This window comes from Schistocerca americana, chromosome 1 (assembly GCF_021461395.2).
Source record: "Schistocerca americana isolate TAMUIC-IGC-003095 chromosome 1, iqSchAmer2.1, whole genome shotgun sequence".
NCBI lineage: Eukaryota > Metazoa > Arthropoda > Insecta > Orthoptera > Acrididae > Schistocerca > Schistocerca americana.
The window spans coordinates 1,007,038,856-1,007,057,234 of NC_060119.1; the positions used below are offsets into that span (position 1 = coordinate 1,007,038,856).

Sequence of the window (18,379 nt, forward strand, 5' to 3'; positions counted from 1 at the left end):
CAATAGTTGAAGTCTGTGTTTTTCTGGCAGTGTATAAATTAAATAGCTAGATTACAACATTTTCAAAAAGTGAGCAGAAAGTACCGCCCCCACTTCCTCGTCCCCGTTGGTACTGCGGGTGATATAGGATAAAAACAAAAAATGTAGCACTATTGTCAGCTCTGCTACAAGGCCACAGTGATCAAAGTGCGGCAGTTCGAGTTAACCGGCGTTGCGGCGCTTTCTGCACCGTCGTCGAACACTAAAAGGACCCAGCAGCGGCTAAATAGGGGAGTCTGGCGGCGTCTCTTCGCAGAATAGTGGTGGAGAAGGTAGGGGGAGGGCAGGGGGGCAAGCTACTGTCTCACAGGGACGGTCCGGGCCTCCAGTCGCTCGTGACGAGCCGTGCACGGTCGGTGTAGCGTTACGCACGGCGCGCTCGCTTCGTCCTACTTTACGGCACCAGCCGCGAAACGATGCGGAAGGCTCAGAGCTGCCGCTTCTTACACGTTTCCCAGCTTAGCCTCTTCCTGTAGCTCGCTGAAAACCTCTACATCTCAACAGTGCCTTTCGTTAAAAATCATTGGTGAAGAAAGCAACCGTGTGGCTGGTTGCGCTCTCCAGCAATAATTCTTGATTGAATAACGGCCACGTAGTTCAACAAGATCCAGCGTAGACAAAATAACGCCGAGTTTTGCAGTGTACAGCATCGTTCCATGGCCCTACCCGCTTTTTTCCGTAAATAAACAACGCGAAAATAAAGCTGTTACTCGGCAAAGTGCAGTGCTAATCTACACACAGCCGCAGCACCTTAGTGTTTGTTCCCGAGAAACACAGCACCTCCGTAGCGCTTTTTTTTTTTTTTTTTTTTTTAATGTAGCAGATAAAGGAGGTTGTTCAAGAATAGGTGTTTAAGAATCTTATCCATATGACATTGTTTTATTACACGTGGCAGATCACTTACGTTACGGATAATAATTGTGTCGTGATCACTGGATGCAAACATTTTGGACCCTTACAATGGCTAGGAATATTCTGAATGGATAAAGACATCATGAGAAATCAACAAAAGGAGTTTCATGTGACGCGCTGAAGAACTGAAATTAAATTTGTTCACCTCTGCCATAGCGTAGTGTAGATGGTCGTGACGTAGTCATGGTAAACAAAAAATAGTAAGTTAAAAAACGTTCACGTGCTAATAGATTTTCATTTTCATGTCTTTATCAGAATGGCTTTAATCATTATTCTTATTCACTTAATTGTATCTATTTTATTCCTAATCCTATTTTAAATCGTCGATCTAACTTTTTTATTTGCCCACCATCTTATAGATGGTTCCAAAATGTCGATCCGACCGCTTCCCTCCCCTTCCCTACCCCCTCGCCTCCCCGTCCTTCCTACCCCTCCCCTCCCCTCCCCTCCCCTTCACTAGTGTGTTATCGAGTATTTTGTCATCGCTTATTATTGCGGACTAGAGCGTTTGCTAGTAAGACAAAGTGAATATAATAATTAACAAAATAGCCTGTTACGAAGAATAATACGGTTGTCGCCAATTAGTTTTGTTTTGTTAATTAATCAAATATTTCAGCAATTATGTACCTTGCTCCTTAAAAGGAACATTTCGTTTTTTTTGTTTTTTTTTTAGCGTCATACTGGTACACGAAAAATTAACCCTTAATGAAACCCTCAACACAACCTGCATGCACAACAATTAATTGCTGAAGGGTACATTTATTCCAAAAATACTCCTCACAGACTGTCACTTTGACAACGTTTATTTACGGTGTTACGTCCGTGAATCATCGTAGTGCCTCGCGGGATTCGCCAGGCGGTCTGGGGCGCTGCAGCCATAGACTGTGCGGCTGGTCCCGGCGGAGGTTCGAGTCCTCCCTCGGGCATGGGTGTGTGTATTTGTCCTTAGGATAATTTAGGTTAAGTAGTGTGTAAGCTTAGGGACTGATGATCTTAACAGTTAAGTCCCATAAGATGTCACACACACACACACACACAAAATCATCGTAGTAAACCTCTGGCCTCTTTGATTCTGATGGTTCATTCTTCTGTAAAAAAAAAATGTAGTACACGCTTCTTTCACTTATGCCCTCTCTTTCGCACATGACAACATGTTTATTTTGGCACCTTTTGAAACTAAATCCGACAGATAGAACAATTTTTCTAAGGCTTTCCTTGAAGTACAGTTCTATGCACACAAAAAAAAGAAAAGAAAGAAAAATCTGTGTAGCTTTCGCAAAACTGGTATTTCTGTATATTGTCCGTCATAGCGTAGAAATTGCTGTCTGACCTTACATTTATCCAAACAGTCAATACTTGTTGTGAGTACTTTCATTCTCGTTTTTTGTCGTACAAAATTGAATTCCCTCTACTCGGCTTCAGTAATTTGAAAGCCATTATCTGGCTCAACTTTAACATTTTCGCTGCACGATCGTCGCCTTCTGCACCGGCACGACAAATCTCTTCTCTTTCTCATCGTAAACAAATTTAATCATGTAAACAGCAAGCCGTCACGCTTGCCCTCGAAGATTTTTTGCGCGCTCATTTTCTATGCTTTCACTGCAACCTAACAACGTGCACAACTTCTGTCGGAGTATGACTGTACGTAATCACATGACCAAGTTGGCTTATGTTCTGCCGCGTTACCATTTCGCATTGCTGGACAATAACTCGAAAATATATCAAGAAGAACGTGAAGAAATTTAACCAAAAATTATAAAAGATCGCCATCACTATCACCATGGCCATCATCCAACTTACTTTCAGTGCTTGATAAAAGCTCGTTCTAGAATTTTCCATTCATTGCATTCAGTGACATGCGCCCAGGTTACCCCAGTATGGATAAAAATGTGGAAACACCACGAGAAACGCATGCTTCAACGTAAATGCAGGTTTCCGTGACACGCCGTGAATATTAGATATCAGGCGCCGACGGCAGTACGCACAACTCATCCGTCATGCGGGTTGCAGTGAATTAGCCCCTCCAGTGCAGACGACATGGAACTTTCTAACACCGTAACTCTTCCACCAGTACAGCAGAAGGCGTCAACAGCACTCCGGCCGTGTCACCAGGTGGCGCACACGGCTACAGTAAACGTCGTTGACAAAACGCATCTCTTCGTGCATCTGCCGTCGAACGTGTAGAAAACAAACCCACACGTAACCATCCGCGAGGTGGCTATTTAAGGCCGGTGCACGAGCTCCGGACAGCAGTTCACTCACAGTCTGCAACCTGGAGAACTCCACTCCACTGTGCCCAGGGCTGGCTGGGCCAACGACTTCTGGACAGCACGCTGCCTCCTCAGCGATTAGCGACGTGCTCATTGGGGCTTGGTATAACTGCACAGTTGTTCTTCTATCCGAAACGATAGTGTCAGACTGGAAGTACCTACGCTTCTGGAACTTAGATATTTCATTACTGTTGGCTCTCAATACAACATCGAAGTAAACCGTAACAGTTTTTAAGTGTATACTCTTCTTGACTGAAGCTTATTTTTTGACTTTGCTTTTAAACCTGAAGCGAGGACCTTATTTTTCCGTTTGTTGTTAGGACTTCATGACTCTGCTCTTTAAAGAGCGTCCGACTACAGAAACTTAATTCATTGTTTTCTAACTTGAAGCTTTTGAGAATTAAGATTGTGTTCACTGCAGCGTGAGTAGTGATTCTTTCAACTATCTTGGGTCAGAAGATGTCGACTGTGAATAACACGTTTCGTCCGTGACGAAGATGCCAGTTCACATTGGAACGTCAGAACTGTTGCGCCAGGCGGGCAGTCGAACAGGCCGTCTAAATCGTCAGGTCCTTTCTTGTAACCTATTCATAACAGTGGCCCTTCTGAGATCGTCATGCAGTGCTCTGGCGGTATTCGTACGACGACGCAACACAAGAGATAGCCAGGTATCGGTCTTCACGTGAGCTTGTAATACGTCGGCGACCTTGTCCAACACGTCTTGTATGCTGGTCTGTCTCCCTGTAGCTATCCACAACCTTTGGATTACACATGGAGAGGCATTACCATCTGCAGCAACAGGATCAAAGTCTATCCCTGTTGGATCAGACAGACAGCCCTTGCAACTTGCACTGCTTTACGATGTCGCACTGCATGTACTTGGCTGAATACAACGTCCACACATGCCATCTGTGTATCTCACTAGAAAGAACTGGGACGCCGGCATTCACTTCCTTCTGAGGGATCTCTTGACGCTGTAATGCACAACATAGCCAGTAGCTGACGAATGGTTTTAATTGTTGCCTACATTGAAAGACAAGATTTCAAGCCATAGAATAAGACCATCGGTAGCTCCTGTATTAAAATAGATTTAACATACCAGATGTAGATGCATGTGTTCTCCTAATTCTTTTGGTGTAGAATTGAAATCCTAGCCGTGTACACTAAAAGTCTGCCATTTATCACGCTTGGTAATTTGATCACATTAAAATGACAGATTACTGTACTGCTTGGTTCGGCTGTAAGTGCGAGTGCCTGGGAAGAGAGAGGAAATTGCAGGGAATCTGCGAGACGGAAAACAACGTAATGTAGATGGTCATTAAGCGCACATGTCCCGGAAAATTTGCGGGCGAATCTTGTCTCAAGAGGAGCGGCAAACACCCCTGTTGCAGTGGCTGGGTGCACATCGGCCTCTCCTCGTAGCCTCCTCCTCCTCCTGCTCTTCCTCCACATCCTGCCTCCTCCCCTCACCCTCCCACCCCCTCCTCAGCCCACCCGCCACGACAACTTGTGCGGAGGACGGGGTTCTGGCTGCTTGCTGGGACAGCCAGTACGTCTTGCAGTCGGCGCCCACACCACACAGCCTCAAGTTGTACCGGGATAGCCCGGGGCTCCGTCACCACCGGCAAACAAACGGATCCGCCCGCACTTGCTCGTAAACAGGGATCAGGTGGCGACGACTTGCCAAGCCCCGTCTGGGGACGACAACCGAGCTCTCAGCTGCGGGTCGCGTGTGCTCCGCCGGTTCTTACCCAGCTGTCTGCCGCTTTTTATGACGGACCGACTTTTAATAAAGCCTGATAATACCGTGGAGTAACGCACAACATACGCGTCACTTTCTCCTCACTAACGACACCTTACTTTAAAACAGAACAAACGTAAGGAATTGTATATGAGAGGAGAACTACGATACACCGAGAAGAAATTAACAGCACATTACAAGACCATAATCAAAACAAAGCACCTACAGAAGATCCTTGGGAGAAGACATCATGGCAAAACTATTCCACCTACACTACTGGCCATTAAAGTTGCTACACCAATAATATATGCAGATCATAAACGGGTATTCATTGGACAAATTCCGGGGTCAGGGATTTTCTCTGCCTCGTGATGACTGGGTGTTGTGTGATGTCCTTAGGTTAGTTAGGTTTAAGTAGTTCTAAGTTCTAGGGGACTGATGAACATAGATGTTAAGTCCCATAGTGCTCAGAGCCATTTGAACCATTGGACAAATATATTATACTATAACTGACATGTGATTACATTTTCACGCAATTTGGGTGCATAGATCTTGAGAAATCAGTACCCAGAACAACCACCTCTGGCCGTAATACCGGCCTCGATACGCCTGGGCATTCAATCAAACAGAACTTGGATGACATGTACAGGAATAGCTGCCCATGCAGCTTCAACACGATACCACAGCTCATCAAGAGTAGTGACTCGCTTATTGTGACGAGCCAGTTGCTCGGCCACCGTTGACCAGACGTTTTCAATTGGTGAGAGATCTGGAGAATGTGCTGGCCAGGGCAGCAGATGAACATTTTCTGTATCCAGAAAGGCCCGTAGAGGATCTGAAACATGCGGTCGTGCATTATCCTGCTGAAATGTAGGGTTTCGCAGGGATCGAATGATGGGTAGAGCCACGGGTCGTAGCACATCTGAAATGTATTTTCCACTGTTCAAAGTGCCGTCAGTGCGAACAAGAGGTGACCGACACGAGTAACCAATGGCACCCCATACCATCATGCCGGGTAGGGCGATGACGAATACACGCTTCCAATGAGCGTTCACCGCGATGTCACCAAACACGGATGCGACCATCATGATGCTGTAAACGGAACCTGGATTCATCCGAAAAAATGACGTTTTGCCATTCGTGCACCCAGGTTCGTCGTTGAGTACACCATCGCAGGCGCTCCTGTCTGTGATGCAGCGTCAAGGGTAACCGCACCCATGTTCCCCGAGCTGACAGTCCATGCTGCTGCAAACGTCGTCGAACTGTTCGTGCAGATGGTTGTTGTCTTACAAACGTCTCCATCTGTTGACTTAGGGATCGAGACGTGGCTGCACGATCAGTTACAGCCATGCGGATAAGATGCCTGTCATCTCAATTACTAGTGATACGAGGCCGTTGGGATCCAACACGACGTTCCGTATTACCCTCCTGAACCCACCGATTTCATATTCTGCTAACAGTCATTGGATCTCGATCAACGCGAGCAGCAATGTTGCGATACGATAAACCGCAATCGCGATAGGCTACAATTCGACTTTTATCGAAGTCGTAAACTTGATGGTACACATTTCTCCTCCTTGGACGAGGCATCACAACAACGTTTCACCAGGCAGCGCCGGTCAACTGCTGTTTGTGTATGAGACATCGGTTGGAAACTTTCCTCACGTCAGCACGTTGTAGGTGTCGCCACTGGCGCCAACCTTGTGTGAATGCTCTGAAAAGCTAATCATTTGAATATCAAAGCATCTTCTTCCTGTCGGTTAAATTTCGCGTCTGTAGCACTTCATCTTCGTGGTGTAGCAACTTTAATGGCCAGTAGTGTAGTATGCAAACACACGAGACAAATTAAAAAATAAAATTAATTTCCTGTAGGAGGCCGCGATCTTTTTGAATACTACACTCCTGGAAATTGAAATAAGAACACCGTGAATTCATTGTCCCAGGAAGGGGAAACTTTATTGACACATTCCTGGGGTCAGATACATCACATGATCACACTGACAGAACCACAGGCACATAGACACAGGCAACAGAGCATGCACAATGTAGGCACTAGTACAGTGTATATCCACCTTTCGCAGCAATGCAGGCTGCTATTCTCCCATGGAGACGATCGTAGAGATGCTGGATGTAGTCCTGTGGAACGGCTTGCCATGCCATTTCCACCTGGCGCCTCAGTTGGACCAGCGTTCGTGCTGGACGTGCAGACCGCGTGAGACGACGCTTCATCCAGTCCCAAACATGCTCAATGGGGGACAGATCCGGAGATCTTGCTGGCCAGGGTAGTTGACTTACACCTTCTAGAGCACGTTGGGTGGCACGGGATACATGCGGACGTGCATTGTCCTGTTGGAACAGCAAGTTCCCTTGCCGGTCTAGGAATGGAAGAACGATGGGTTCGATGACGGTTTGGATGTACCGTGCACTATTCAGTGTCCCCTCGACGATCACCAGTGGTGTACGGCCAGTGTAGGAGATCGCTCCCCACACCATGATGCCGGGTGTTGGCCCTGTGTGCCTCGGTCGTATGCAGTCCTGATTGTGGCGCTCACCTGCACGGCGCCAAACACGCATACGACCATCATTGGCACCAAGGCAGAAGCGACTCTCATCGCTGAAGACGACACGTCTCCATTCGTCCCTCCATTCACGCCTGTCGCGACACCACTGGAGGCGGGCTGCACGATGTTGGGGCGTGAGCGGAAGACGGCCTAACGGTGTGCGGGACCGTAGCCCAGCTTCATGGAGACGGTTGCGAATGGTCCTCGCCGATACCCCAGGAGCAACAGTGTCCCTAATTTGCTGGGAAGTGGCGGTGCGGTCCCCTACGGCACTGCGTAGGATCCTACGGTCTTGGCGTGCATCCGTGCGTCGCTGCGGTCCGGTCCCAGGTCGACGGGCACGTGCACCTTCCGCCGACCACTGGCGACAACATCGATGTACTGTGGAGACCTCACGCCCCACGTGTTGAGCAATTCGGCGGTACGTCCACCCGGCCTCCCGCATGCCCACTATACGCCCTCGCTCAAAGTCCGTCAACTGCACATACGGTTCACGTCCACGCTGTCGCGGCATGCTACCAGTGTTAAAGACTGCGATGGAGCTCCGTATGCCACGGCAAACTGGCTGACACTGACGGCGGCGGTGCACAAATGCTGCGCAGCTAGCGCCATTCGACGGCCAACACCGCGGTTCCTGGTGTGTCCGCTGTGCCGTGCGTGTGATCATTGCTTGTACAGCCCTCTCGCAGTGTCCGGACCAAGTATGGTGGGTCTGACACACCGGTGTCACTGTGTTCTTTTTTCCATTTCCAGGAGTGTATGTGACTAAAACAGTCTGGATCACTTATGAATTTTTTTTTATTTATGACGACGTTTCGGCTACTGCGGTTACCACATATCAAAAAGCTTAGAACTTATAAGAGAAAGTACTACAACCATTGCCCAACGGAGGAGTGAACTATCTAACATACTTCTTGTCTAGCATGTGGAACATTCTGTTGGCGATTTCGCAACTGTAATAATTGTTTTGAATAAAATGTATGCACCATCTGCACTTTTGTTTTTACTTACATCCATGACCGGTTTCGTTCCCGAGGCCATTTTCTAGTGGCATAATCAGGCGTCCTGTCAGGGACAGCCGTCCTCGCAGATTGCAAAGTGTAACTTGTGCGAACTTTTCTTCAAAACTTCATAACTAAGTAGGCTGATGCCACGATTAGGCATACGTTTTAGTACTGACAGAAAACCTTCTTTTGTAAGTTCTGAGCTCATATCTAACGATAACAGTAGCCAAAACTTCGAGATAAATAAAGACATTTTAATAAGATACTAGGCAGGTTCATTGCAAAATACACATGAGCCAGACAAAATACCCTCAGACCGCCAAAAGAACGGAATAATTCTATTTTAAATGAGCCAGGTGCTGACAGCTATAAATACAACTGAACGCTCAGTTTAGTAACAAAGACACTGATTACTAGCGAAAGAACGGAAGGACAGACAGAACTCAAAGTAGCGAAAGATCAGTTATGGTTTCGGAGAAACTAAAACGGAAGGCAACACTGACCTCACAACTTAAAAGAAAGTCTCAGGAAACGCATTTTATTCCATTTGTAGATTTAGAGAAAGTTGACTGCGATACGCTCTTTGAAATTCTGAAGGTAGCAAGGACATAGAAGGAACGAGAACTTTTTTCCACTTTTACAGGAAACCACGCTGCACTCGTAAGAAATGAATGACCTAGAAGGGAAGCAATAATTGAGAAGGGAGCGAGACAGGTTTGTAGCCTATCTCGGACTACGTTCAATCTGTATATTGAGCGAGCGTTAAAACAAACCAAGGAAAAAAATTTTCGGGGAGAAGAAACAAGAGATTTGAGATTTGCCGATGATACTGTAGTTCTCTAGGAGGCATTTGAGGACTTGGTACTTCAGCTGAACGGATAGGATGTATCCAAATGAATCAGGCCATGGTGAAAGACTTAGATAAGAAAGTGAGTAGATTTGTTACGTTGTTAGAAAATACCTAAAAATAGTCGAGATAGAAAGCATATAAAATGCAGACGCAATAGCAAGACAAGCATTTTCCAAGAAGAGGCATGTACGAATGTCGAATATAAATTTAAGTGTTAAAATGTGTTTCATGAATCTATTTATCTGTAGTATAGCCTTGTACGGAAATAAAACGCGGGTGGGAACAGTTGAGAGAAGAAGAGAATAGAAGGTTCTCAGTCGCAGGTTCGAATCCTGTCTCGGGCATGGATGTTTGTGATGTCCTTAGGTTAGTTAGGTTTAAGTAGTTCTAAGTTCTAGGGGACTGATGACCTCAGATGTAAAGTCCCATATCGCTCAGAGCCATTTTTAGAAGTTTCTCAAATTTGCTGCTGCAACAATAAGGATTAGGTGGGTATATAAGATAATTGGTGGAGAGGTATTGAATCGTATTGTAGCGAAAAGATATTTATAGTACAACATGACTGAAATAAGCGAGCGGTTAATGGAGTGCTTCTTGAGGCGTGAGAAAGTTTTGTAGGATGGTGTGCAAATTGTGGTTACGAAGGCTCAACTACACTAACAAGGTTCGATTGAAGTTCCAGTAGTTACACAGAACTGAAGAAGGTAGACTAACATCGTTTCTAGAAATTTCAAAAATTCATTGCATTGTCTCGTTCTGTAACCACATCGGCACGTATTTACACGGCAGTCGTGGTGCTCAAGTAGGACAACATCTGTTTTACAACAGTATTTGTCAATAGCTGCTAACGACGACAGCAAACATGGTAAACGTGAACATTCTACACAATCACAAAAGCTAGAGAGCGTAAGAGAAGGCGACTGTCACGCGGTTTATGGCTGTGATAATTAGCTCAGTGGTGAGACGCCGCTTCAGGAAAGATAAGCATCTACACTGTAACTTACGAAGAGTATATGGACAAAGTGTACCTAGCAGGTCTGAATGCGGCGAAGGGAACTGAGAGTAAGCATGCTGTGTACGTTCCACAGTCAAGCGAACAGAAAGCTGCCAGCACATAAAACAGAGTCATCCTACGGTGAGTGGCCGTACTTATGGCAGCAATTTAAATCCTCCTGCCAATCAATAACAACCACACATTTCTCCGACGACACCTTGCATAGAATAATCTATGCGTTACGTCAGAGACAGCGTCAGCATGTCTGTACATGAAGACAATCTTCAACGCACGATGAGGAGACCCAAATCAGATTCTCCATGCTTACCTGAGTTACCTTGATGAACAGCGGCCTACTCGGATCGTGTCAAGATAATGCGCAAATTACATGCAGAGTTCCCGAATGCAGTAGTGATCAATATTATGAAAATCGTTTTATGTAAGTCTGCAGGCTTTCGTGGCCGTTGTCACTGAAGTTATAATCTTCTGAGTTATTAGGCCGCGTCACTTTCATAACGTCGTTTACTGGCTAAGAAAAGAAACATTTATAGAAGAAAGGTCGGAGAAGCAGTTGAAATGTCTAAGAATACATCTAATTTCAATAAAGAGGACAACTACAGGCTTCCGGCGTCGTGGCTCCCCGCAATCAAGGAAGCGGTGTGTGAGTGGCATAAACAACTCGCTGCAAGTCACCTCGGGGGACAGTAATATTTTGGTGGCCAGCCGCTGTGGCCAAGCGGTTCTAGGCGCTCCAGTCCAGAACTGCGCGACTGCTACGGTCGTAGGTTCGAATCCTGCCTCGGGCATGGATGTGTGTGATGTCCTTAGGTTAGTTAGGTTTAAGTAATTTTAAGTTCTAGGGGACTGATGACCTCAGATGTTAAGTCCCATTGTGTTCAGAACCATTTGAACCATTTTTGAATATTATTTCCCTTCTCTTGCTCTGTCCGTTTCGAATCTAGCCAATGATGACGACCAACCAATAGCGGTAGCAGGAATTTCAACCAATAACCCTTCTCCACCGTGAGCGTGGAATAGTGCCTTTCTATCCAATGACGATGGGCCGCCAATGGTATCAACAGGGGATTAGCTAACAACGCCCCTTCTTCTGCAGCAGAGCGGGAATATTAGCCTATGTCTATGGCCCACAAATGGTAGCCATATGAGCTTTAACCAATACTATCACTTCTCCAGCTCGAACGCGTGAAAACTTCCCCTTTATAAGAGGACGCGACACTCGTCTCTGACAGTGTTCTAGCAATAGTGGACACTAGAAGATCCTAAGGAAGATCCCAGCAGAGGATTCGAAACGTCGATCATTTTAGAAGAAACATGACGCGGCCTAATAACCAACCCAGAAGATTTTAACTTCATTATAAAAATCATTCCAAATATCCAGGAAGTAAGTTCACCGAATTCCAAATATCCAGAGGGTAAGCTCACCGGAGAAATCGTTTGTCACTCCTTGAAAGATCACACTCATCACTTTTGAGCGCTGGGATTTGAAGGTGGGAAAAGTGAAGGTAGTGGGAACTAACGCTTTAACTGGAGGAATAATTTCCAGCTAGTAGTAAACCAACGAATCGATAAATGTTTGTAAGATACCTGTTAGTTTCTAAACATTTTTTATTTCGTTTGCATTCCAAATTTTCATTTTATGTCGAGATTGCAGATATCAGTAGAACTGAGTGAGCTCAAGAAGTACTGCATAAGCATGGCGTAAGATTTCAGTTCTCACGCTAGCTGAAGTAATCGCTGGACCATCTGGCGCTGCAAGTAGACGGTGTGGTGAGGCAGGTACATCAGCGCACGCTACGTGGGAAAATAGCAGCCGTTGTGGGCCGAAACAAGTGATTTTGTTTAACAAATATTTATTAATAACAGCCCCTTTTTCCACTACAGGTACTAGGAGAAGCGTACCAGACATAAGCAATTTCTTACACTAGTACTACACAGTAAATCAGTCGTTTCAATAGGCAAACAAATCATATCGAAGCAAAGGAAGTTTTAACAACTACGATGTTTCACGATTGTAAGTACGAGATCTCTGCTGCGTGTCTTACTCGTCAGTCGTCGACAGGGTGCCTTCCGAGTGAGTTCTGTCGTAATTTTTGAGTTAGTAAATGACATATGGTATCATTATTATTAGCGTACGGCGTTTTGGCAAATAAAAACATCATAAAAACATCATAATGGCAGTCACAGGCAGTTACATAACTACCTACATCATCACTTACATTCTCGCTTCCCACGCCCGGGTTCCTGGGTTCGATTCCCGGCGGGGTCAGGGATTTTCTCTGCCTCGTGATGACTGGGTGTTGTGTGACGTCCTTAGGCTAGTTAGGTTTAAGTAGTTCTAAGTTCTAGGGGACTGATGACCATAGATGTTAAGTCCCATAGTGCTCAGAGCCATTTGAACCATCACTTACAATTACAGGTTGTTGAACTGCACATTCCAGAGAATTCAATGGCGCTGCGAGGGTCATCAGTCATGAGAGCTTCACGGCAAAACAGGTGGGCGGAAATCCTTTGCGACGACTCAATAAGATAATTTAGGGATGGATTCTCTTAATCTCTGAAAAACTCGAAAGGCCACATATACTGTGCATCTCTTATACCATCTTCTACGAACTCACTAGCTAGACTGAGACACTTCAGGAGTATCAGTAAATGAAGGGGAACTTTAATGCCTCCAACTTGAATCTCATTACAAATAAGTGCCCCACTCATACAGTTATAATTGATGGAGACTTCAATCTACCCTCCATTTGTTGGCAAAAATACATGTTCAAAGCCGGTGGTAGACAGAAAACATCTTCCGAAGTTGTACCAAATGCTTTCTCTGAGAATTACTTTGAACAATTAGTTCATGAGCCCACACGAATTGCAAATGGTTGCGAAAACACACTTGATCTCTTAGCCACAAATAATCCTGGTCTACTAGAGTGCGTCTTGGCGGATACAGGGATTAGTGAACACAAGGTCATTTTAGCGAGGCTGAAAACCATATCAACCAAAACCACTAAAAAACGCAAAATATATCTATTTGAAACAGAAGATAAAAATTCGCTTGATGCCTTCCTAAGAGAGAGTCTCCATTCCTTCCAAGGTAATTATGTAAGTGTAGACGAGATATGGCTCAAATTCAAAGACACAGTATCGACAGCAATATATAGATTCATACCGTATAAGTTAATAGGAGACGGGACTGATCCACTATGGAACACAAAGCACATCATAACACTGTTGCAGAAGCAACGAAAAAAGTACGCCAAAAACAGAAGAACGCAAAATCCCCAAAACTGGCTAAGTTTCACGGAAGCTCGAAATTTAGTGAGGACGTCAATGCGACATGCTTTTAATAGTTTCCACAATGAAATATTGTCTCAAAATATGGTAGAAAACCCAAAGAGATTCTGTTCGTATGTAACGTACACCGGTGACAAATAACAGTCAATACCGTCACTGCTCGATAGCGATGGAAATGTTACTGATGATGGTGCCACTAAAGCGGAGTAACTAAATACAGTTTTCCGTAATTCCTTCACAAAAGAAGACGAAGTAAATATTCCAGAATTCGAAACCAGAACAGCTGTTAGCATGAGTGACATAAATGTAGATATATTAGGTGTTGCGAAACAACTCAAATCACTTAAGAAAGGCAGGTCTTCCGGCCCAGATGGTATACCAATCAGGTTCCTGTCAGAATATGCAGACACAATAGCGCCTTTATTAGCAATCATATACAGTCACTTACTTAACGAAAGGTCTGTTCCTAAAGACTGGAAAGCACCACAAGTCACACCAATATTCAAGTAAGGAAATAGGAGTAACCCATTGAATTATAGACCCATATCACAGACTTCAATTTGCAGTAGGATTTTGGAGCATATACTGTACTCGAACATTATGAATCACCTCGAAGAAAATGATTTATTGATACATAACCACCACGGATTCACAAAATATCGTTCTTCTTCAACACAGCTAGCTCTTTATTCCCATGAAGTAATGAGTGCTGTCGACAAGAGATCTTAGGTCAATTCCATATTCCCAGACTTCCAGAAGGCTTTTGATACCGTTCCTCACAAGCGACTATTAATCAAATTGCGTGCATATGGAGTATCGTCTCAGTTGTGTCACTGGATTCGTGATTTCCTCTCAAAGAGGTCACAGTTAGTAGTGATTGACGGTAAATCATCGAGTAGAACAGAAGTGATATCTGGTGTTCCGCAAGGTAGTGCCAGAGGCCCTCTGCTGTTCCCGATTTATATAAATGATCTAGGTGATAATCTGAGCAGCCCCCTTAGACTGTTTGCAGATGACGCTGTAATTTACCGTCTAATAAAGTCATCAGACGATGAATTCCAATTATAAAATGATCTAGAGAGAATTTCTGTATGGTGTGACAAGTGAAAAGTGGCAATTAGCACTAAACAAAGAAAAGTGCGAGGTCATCCTGACTTCTTGGTGTATCAACAAGGACTATCCAAAGTGTCTGCAAAAAATCATTCGCACCCAGGAAGAGTGTTACGCCTCATCAATAACAATCGATGTCAGACTCTTACTGGTAATTACAAAACAGATAATTTTAAAACTGGGGCAACCACAGCTAAAATAGCCATATATGACTGGCAATTCATTCAGTAAACAGTTGTTTAAATACGACTGTTTACTGTATACAAGCGTCAAAACTATTAAAATATAAAACTGACGCAGAGTAACAGTTGGCGTGGTTAGTCAATGTTCTCAGCCTTCCTAAGTTGATAAAAACCATCATCAATGATGAATGTCATGTCTGTGTTAAAAACACGAACTGTCATCATTTTACGGATTAAAACATGTTCTTGTCGGCCTATGTCAAACCAGATGTCACTAGATACAATCGATCTGGCCCAATTTCCGAGCGAATAAGACGAATGCGGGCAACGGACATTTAGCGTTGAGTACTTCGGAAAGGCCAGTTCTCACAGTGGCAGATAAAGCTGTAAGTCTTCAACTGGTCAAAAAACACAGGTAGTGGGCTGCAGTTGACTGGAGGCGTGTAGAGAGATCCTCTATCCGAGTGCATCCACGTCGTAATGAGACGTTTAACGCGCAGTGTGCTAAAGGTGTAGTCCACGACGGAGGTGGTTCTGTGTTGGTTTGGCGATGTTTCTTCGCATCACGACTTAATCCCACTCATCCAGATTACTGTAACAGCGCAAAACTACAGGCGATCTTGAAGCAGAATTCGGAGACCAGAACAGTAGCGAGGCCATACATTGGAATCAGCAGGCATCGGTCAGTGACCCTCGACTTAAGTGGACGTCTACAACTTCCGCGTCACTGTCGTCCGTGTGACGAAACCTTAACGGTAACCAGAGAGAACTGCAGCTCGGCCCATTGCGAATTACGCCAAACCCCGGTCAATGCCTTGTTCCAGATGGTCTCGCAATGACTCACAAACGCAGCCCTTCAGCGAATTCAGCGCCGAGAACCAACATTTAAACGCTGTAGGGCCACGCATAGCGCCTGCTGTGTGACAGTCGTCGATACGAGTCTGCTGATGCGGCCTCGAATCTTCGCTGTAGCTCTGCCGTCGCCAGGCAACGAATCACGGACCTCCGCCTTACTGACTAGCCGGGGAGCTAGAACTGCGCCAGCTTCACGCCACTGCTTTACAGTCGTCGGTCCAGACTTCGGCTCCGGACAGCGCCATCGCCACGCCGCTGGGACGCTGCGTCCTCCCGCACAATACGAGACGTCACCGCCTTGCTACGGACCGCAACCACACCGAGCGTCTGCGTCACCGTCATCGAATCGTAGCGCCGTTTCAGCGCACCACTGTGTCAGCTGCTCACTTGTCTGCTCCACTGGCAGTGATTACGCCTATTGCTAATCGCAGAATACTACGCGAAGAAGGAAATAGACTGTACTAGACGCATGGAATAATTAAAGACTTGTTCATGTTCATGTAAGAATTGAGCTGAATGATTGAGCAAAGGACTGTGTATATGTCCACCGTTGGTTTGTCTGCAGTATTTCCACAAGTCACCGTATCTCCTAAACCATCTACGGATCCTACGACACCCACAGGAAGTCACTAAGCCATCCAGACAAGCAAGACTGCTCATGTTTAACTCTGGTTTCTCCGCAGATATACCTGACCTACTACATTTTGATGAAAATGGACGAGGATGCTAAAATGTCTTAAGTTTTTAGGCCGAGTCGTGTTCCTCTTCAAGGTGAAGGTAACAAGGAACACCACAAGCTCCTGCAGAAGGTTCCAGCAGAGGGGTCGAAAGTTCGATCGTGTAAGAGAATTTGGAGGGGAGCGTGACCTAGAAGATTTTACTTTCTGTGACAACTTTGACGAAAGCCGCAGATTTACATCAACCAGGTTTAAGTCAACATTCTAGGTGACCAAGCATTGCCCTTTGATCCATATTTTCACGATGAATGTGCTGTACATTTCGAAGATGACAAGAGCCGTGTGCAGTGGTGTACTCTACCTGGTAGTTCTACGGGCTCAATGAGTAGCTTCAGGTGAGTGTGGCCTACCTGCAGATACACGTGGACGTAGAACACCCATTTACACGCAGAAGTGAGGATAGGGGTGGTGTTACGCGGAATTATCGTGAGATCCCGTGGGAGTAACTAAGGTATTGTCCAGTATATTTGCATATTGTATCACCAAGCACGACAATAAAGAGGTGAAAAATAAAATAAATCTGATCGCATTGCAAAGGAAAGCACACTGACGGAAAAAATCGCAGAATCAGAAAAATAATTAATGTAGAGTAATGAAATTTCGGGGATACGTCTGTCTACGTAACATATTGAAGTGGTTAACATTGCAAGATCACAGGTTTATGTAAGCGAAAGATAAGCCATAGCAAATGTGAAGTGTTGTTACATCAATAGCGGATGTAACCACCAGAATGTTGAATGCAAGCATGCAAACGTGAATGTTTTGTGTTTGATGGGCTCCGGATGTCAGTTTGTGGGACGGAGTTCCATGCCCCTGGCACCTGGTCGGTGAATATAGGTATGGTTAATGGTTTTTGTTGATGACGCTAGATTTGTCGCCCGAAGATGTCCTACAAGTGGTCGATTGCGGACAGATCTGGTGATAGAGCAGGCCACGGCAACACGTCAACACTCTGTAAAGTACGAGGGGTACAAGAGCGGTATAAGGACGAGTGTTATCCTCTTGAAAAACACCCCCTGGTATGCTGTTAATGAATGCCAGCACAACAGATCAAATCACCATATTGACCGACATTTTTGCAGTCAGGGTCCGCGGGGTCATCAAAAGACTGCTCCTGCTATCATACGAAATCACACCCTAGACCATAACTCCAGGTGTAGATCCAGAGGGCCTAGCACGTGAAAAGGTTGGTTGTAGGCCCTCAAGTGGACTCCTTCTAACCAACGCACAGCCATCATTGGCACCGAGGTAGAACCAGCTTTCATCAGAAAACACGACATACATCCACCCAACGAGCTCTCGCTCTACACCACTGAAGTCGCAAATGGCAGTGGTTTGGGGCCCGTGGGATGAACACCGCGTGACGTCAGGCTCGTAGCTGTCCTTGAAATAACCGATTTGTAACTGTTCGTTGTGTCACTGTGGCGCCTACTGATGCTCATATTACTGCTGCAGATGCAGTACAATGCGCCAGAGCCTTACGCCGAAAACGACGGTCCTCACTCTCGATAGGGCCACGTGGCTGTCCGGAACCCGGCCTTCTTGTGACCGTGCATTCTCGTGACCAGCGCTGTCAGTAGTCATGTACAGTGGCTACATTCCTGCCAAGTCCTTCTCAGTACCGCAGAAGGATCTTTCAGTTTTTCGTACTCCTTTTACACGACCTCTTTCAAACTCAGTGAGATTCTGATAATTACGTCTTTCTTACCTTAAATGCATTCTTCACTGACAACAACTCACCACATCCTATCTCAAAGGTAATTAACGCTCATGCCCGTTACATTGTGTAGTTCAAGCAAATCTGATTTGCATCCT

The 18,379-nt window shown here is 45.4% G+C and overlaps 1 protein-coding gene across 1 annotated transcript in view; it reads right to left on the bottom strand.

Moving 5' to 3' along the window:
- Window positions 1–18,379, bottom strand: part of LOC124595948 (lachesin-like) — a 1,154,458-nt gene that overhangs the window by 694,295 nt on the left and 441,784 nt on the right. The gene's annotated exons all lie outside the window — the stretch shown is intronic.